We start from the raw sequence: 6,000 nt of genomic DNA, 5'->3' as shown, positions 1-6,000 counted from the left end.
CAAGTTAAATTAGCACTACTAAGAGATTTGCACAAGGCTTTGATAATGAGTTGTGGGGTTTTTCGCTACGAGTAGAAAGTTTCGAAAAGAGGTTTGCGTAAGCTTACCGAATTCCACCGCAAGCGTAAAATATAAGACATTTTGGTGATCTAAAATAGCCAACTAAAACATCTTATATTTGTTACGCAGTTAGTAGTATCTACAAGTGGCAGCTGCAATTTAATCTGACGCGGTGTCTAATCTAGGTGGCTGACAACAGCTTACTTTACACAAGGCTAGGAACATCACGATGTATTAAGATATCAAGTTATTAAGAAAATGTCAAGTCATCTACATAGGCAAGGTAAAAGCTAAAGAAGGATTAATTAGATAGATGAATAACAGAGACAAAACGTGCAGAAAACTGTCAATTCCGTGGAAACATGTGCTCCTTAGACTAATCACCAGTCACGAATGTGAATTACATGGCCCGGTTAGCAGGAAGCAATATCTAGAGGGGGCTCAAATTAAATGAGGAAGTGTTTCCACTTCAGTAACAATGACTACCTAAAATAACTATATTAACTATATAGTGTTCTGTCATCACAGGGATTGCAAATGGGGTCATATGCATGCCAGTTGGTCGTACTAATATCATTGGAAGACCACATAACGGGACTTTCCTGCCCCCTGTAAGAATTGGAGACCAGAGAAATTGTTTTTATCAAATAAACATAGTGTTCTTGAAATATAATTGTAAAACACATAATGGAACTTATCTGCCTCTAAAAATTGGAGTTTTCAAATTAATCCGCTTTATTATCAAATAAACATGGATACCTAGTAGCAAGCACTGATGGTACATGTGTAGGCAAACACCATATGTTCAATAAAAGTAAGACATGCTACTCAAAAGGAAGAAGTTATGTCTATTTCAACTGAACTGTAAATGTATTTACATCAAAAGTAAGACAGGCTACTCAAAAAATAGGCACAATATTACTGCAATGGTGACGGGAAATAAGCAATGGACAATCACATAAAAGAGAAAAACTGGCCTTCTCTAAGTTATAACAATCTCAAGGTGTGATAGATCTCCAAGTGCCACTTTAGGGTAATTTTTACTAAAATAATCTCCACGATGCGAGAACACCGAGTGCCGGATCTTGTCCTCTTACATGCATAACACAAAGTATGCACTCAGATAAGCATAGTGTAAATAGAGAAATTTCTGCATGACAACATGCCATCAAACAAAGAAATAAAATCATCTGGAAGTCAGTAGCGTAGAACCACTAATAAAAATTAAATTAAAAGCATCAAGGTAAGATGATGTTAAATGTTCACGCTCACACAATAGCCACACACAAATCAAACTATTTGAAAGCATACCTTTGGACAAAAGCTGGGTTGTATTTTCCAATACTTGTTAGAAGGAAAATAAGTCCAAATATTGCATTGTAAGTTTTTCTCTTATCTTGAAAGCATTAGAATAGAGCCAAGAATATAGTCGGCACGATTGCACAACTTCTAGTTATCAGCGCCGTCATCCATATCTTTAATATCAGATTCAGAAATCCACCCACTATGAACTCGTCCAACATAAGTTCCTTCGGTGGTACTATGCCTGGTCGTTAATAAACCAATCAGATTTAAAATTTTAAACCAATGGTATAGGGAAACTCATGCATAAGAAGAAAGTAACTATGGCATACCCGCAAGTAGGGTTGCAACACGGCAGGACATGCGGGGCGGATTCCGTTCCGAATAGTACAATTTGCTTAGGCTAAACGATGATATGGGCGATCCCGCATTTGCAACACTACCTACAAGCCACACATCTAGCAGATCATTTCTTCTTTACTATTCCCACCAATCATTATATGAGGAAAGAAAGAATTGTACATGAACTAATAGAAACTGAAAAAAATCCAGCCAACCAGCATGGAAGAAAAACCTCACCCCTTGCAGTAACAAAACACACTTTCAGCTTCTCCAATTCAATTAGAAGCTTGCAAGGCACAGGTTCAGCATAGCACTATTCTCTTGTACTCCCATGTCATACCTGAACAGACATAGCAACATTGAAAACTCAAAATTCACCTAGCCACCAACCAAAAATAAAAGTTTGTACATCACAGTTGTAGAAAACACCAAAACAAGATGAATGAAATTGCGCCGACCACCGGTATCACTTCACCAGGAGGTAACAACACTGCCCTAGCATGAGAATATCGTCAATCGAAATATAATTGCTTTTAGTTTACTTATTAATGATGCACCATACTCTGTAGTAAAACACGGTAAGATATGCTTTTCAAAACTGCATAATAATGCTATCTTGTTGTGCATCTAAAATCTGAAACTTTTCACTCGTACTTTCTCGTTCTAGCTAAACGATAGAGAACTGAATTTGCTCTTACTAAAACACTTATCTCTTCTCATGTACTCCTATCAGTTAAGACCAGATGATTTAGTTTGTTTTAGATAGTTAAAGAGGATTATAAAGGCCTATACATCCACAGTGAAACTTAAGCAAATGAAAGAAGAGTTACAAAACGGAATCACAAAGCCAAAAGAGAAAATTAGGACGAAGTGATCCTGATCAGTGCAATCCTTACCTCTCACTTGACCATGCTCCTGTGTCGTCGACTCTTATAATTATCATCCAAGATTCGTAATCCTATATATATCATAAATTAATGTAGAAGAGCCATAAGCAATGATAGGTATCAACCAAGAGCAAGATAACTGAACAATTTAATAGAAGAAATCTAAACAAATGTGGAAATTACCTAATCTGTTATTTAGCACTAAGATCTGGGGTAATTTATGTGAGTTAAAGAAAAGTTTGCCTTCTAAAATATATTAATCCCCAAATTAATTTGAACAATCATCATCCAAATCTCACACAAGAAATGAAGTACAGATTAGAGGAGGAAGGAGTGGCCTGGAACAAAGCAAGGAACAAAGCATGCCTATGAGCATGGGCACATTCCTAGTACATGTAAGTGTCCTCGAACATGCCTTTCTCTGTTTCTTCCCTGCAAATAATAGGGGCACATGAACCGAGACCTTCATAGCATAAAATAGAGAGGAAAAAAAGATGTGAATCTTGATCAGCGTGAGATGGCTCCTTACCTAAAGATGCACCTGGGCTTCACTTGCTACAAGAGCCTTCGTTGTGAGAGGGACCCTAGGCTAGCATCGCGATTTCTTGCCCAACGCATCTCCATCACCCGCACCTGGCATCACCACCGCTGCTTCCACACACATCCATCTCCTATTGAGCACGGACTTGGATCAGGGGGAGGAGGGCAGCAACGGCCCCCAAACCTTGTATTTACCTCCGGGGAGAAGGGAGAGGCGGAGGACGACGGCGGCGCGGGGCTGTAGCGCCACATGCCGTGAGCGCCACAACTTGGAGGAGGAGCTTGCCGCCGCCGTTTCCAGCCGCGCGTCGCCGCCGCCGCCGTCGCCGGCCGCCGCCGCCGCCGTCGCCAGCCGCGCACCGCCGCTGCCGCCGGCCGCGCTCGCCGCTGCCGTCTCCAGGCGCGCGCTCGCGGCCGCAGCCGCTGCCATCTCCAGGCGCGCGCTCGCGGCCGCAGCCGCCGCCGTCGCCCGTGCGCGTGCTCGTGCTTGCTGCCGCCGCCTAGCGCGCGCTCGCCGCCGCCGCCGAGCGCGCCTTCGCCGTCTTCGGGCACGCGCTCGGCTCCGTCGCCCGGCGCGTGGTCGGCGCCGCCGCCGCTGCCCTGTTCTTCTCGGTTGGGATAGGGCGTGGAAACGAGAGGGGATTGGGGAGGAGCATGGGAGGCGATTGGTTGAGGTAGGGTTTTCGATGACGCGGTGAACATATTTTGCACGCTAGCTCGTCACCCCCGAAACGAGCCGTAGAGACTGACGTGTGGACCCGCCGAACCGTAGGACCCAAATGCAGCCACATGCGGGTAGACAACTGCCAGTGCATGTCTTTATCTAGTGAGAGGAGAGGCAAGAACGAACGGCTGAGATACATAGATGAGGAGATCCGACGGCTCACGTGCGCTGATCGCTGTGAGGCCCCCTATGGGGGGCATCATATATAACTTTAGATTTCTTCCTCTCGAGAAACGCCCCACCGGCGGTATCTTATTTGTGAAATTCATTAAAAGCTGAGTATTATTTCTAGAAATAAAAAAAATATTTTAAAAAAAGATCGGGAATAGAAGCACAATTTGATAGTCGGAAACACCAACCCAACCACCACAGTCACGGAATCGGGTACAGGTTGAAAACAGAGAGGCGGCGTACGTGTTCAGCAACAGACCCGTCAAGGTTATGATGAGCTAATTAAGATGCATCCATTTCAGAGAAGATGAAAAATCATGTATGAGTTTGGGAAGCTGTCTATTTAGCGTACAACGAACCGAAGGAGCAACACGTGGAGCTGAACAGTAAACATTATTGATAAATTGCAGCTCGATGTCCAAGTTTATTCACCGGCTCGTCCCGTGGGGCAAATCCCTGCCTTCTATATTGTTATTTTTAAATTTTAAAAGGTCGTGGCAGAACCGGCCGGGTTGAGTCAGCTGACATCGGGGGACTCTAGAAATAATGAACAGTTTAGACAAAAGAGTTCTATTTTCATTGATTAATAAAAAGTTTTAGAGAGGCTTTACAAGCTAAAGTCTTTGTCGAGAACGCGCCACCCAAGATTATAAGCATCTAGTATCCAAATATGAAGGCAACTAAAATAAAAATGATGAGAGTAGAACAATATTCAGTAAATTGGACCTGCGACTGGATACCATCAAATCAGGATGCAAGCCGTCGGCGGCTCTCCTAGGCTTCCCTCATCTGGGATCCCTGGGGAAGAGGATCAAGTTGGCTCTTACAGATAAAGTTAGCTTGATATGCTTAAGTAGAAGATATCTTTAAATAAAATTATAGAATTTATTGAACTTTTTTTTATTTCTCTAATTAGCAAATGCATTTTTCTATATAGAATGGATTTGATTCCAATTTCTATAATGGAATTGGATTTCAGATATTTTCAATGAGTTTATTCGAGACTTGAGCAAAACTCAGATTGGAGAAGAATATGGTCCCTGGGTTCCATTTATTGGAACTATGTTCCTTTTTATTTTTGTTTCGAATTGGTCGGGTGAACGAAAAAGAGAAAGAAGTCTCGTTAATCTATTCATGCTCGTTCCAAGTTCGAAGTACCTATGACACCAGATAATCCACCAGAGAATAGTAAATCCTAAACTAGATAAAGCCGAGTATGCGAGGAAGCCCCCATAACGTTAGCTGATAGCCGCTGACCGTGGAGTACTTGCCGATCCATCAGCGAGGTTCCAAATCACGATCGATTCCCTTTTCAAAACCTGCTGCAGCAGCTCAGCGAATTATTTGGGATTGTGAAGTAAAAGAAATCATTTTATCCACTAATAGTGGCCAAATTGGCCATTTTTTGGTTATGTATGGAAAGATAGAAATAAAATGACCCAACTAAGAATAGGATAGATATGTCAAAAGCAGGTCTGATTACACCTATTCCTAATCCTAATCTGATTACACCTATTCCTAATCCTAAATAGAATGTAAGGACGTAGGGATTTAGATTCCATTCTATTTCATTCTGATCTCGTTATGAGGAAATAGGTGAGGCGAGGCTAAGACAAGATATGGGACTTCCCGCGCTAAGTTGTTCCAATCTCTGTAGAACAAATCTAAATTGGAAGGGTACGAATTCTGCACTTGTAGCTTCGATAGGATTTCTTATAATTTGGATCTGCTATTTTGGTATCAATCTATTAGGATATGGGTTGCCCGGGACTCGAACCCGGAACTAGTCGGATGGAGTAGATAATTGGATTCGAACCCTCGATAGTTCCTAGAACTATACCGGTTTTCCGGGATAGTTACCTTTCAGAAAATTAGAACGAAGTCTCTAGATCTATCTATGCTTCATCCTTCTGAAGGTGGGAAAAAAGATCAAACTGATTATTGCTAAAAATTAGGGTTTGAAACCCAGTCATG

This window comes from Lolium rigidum, chromosome 7, assembly GCF_022539505.1.
Source record: "Lolium rigidum isolate FL_2022 chromosome 7, APGP_CSIRO_Lrig_0.1, whole genome shotgun sequence".
NCBI lineage: Eukaryota > Viridiplantae > Streptophyta > Magnoliopsida > Poales > Poaceae > Lolium > Lolium rigidum.
This window is presented reverse-complemented; position numbering follows the sequence as displayed.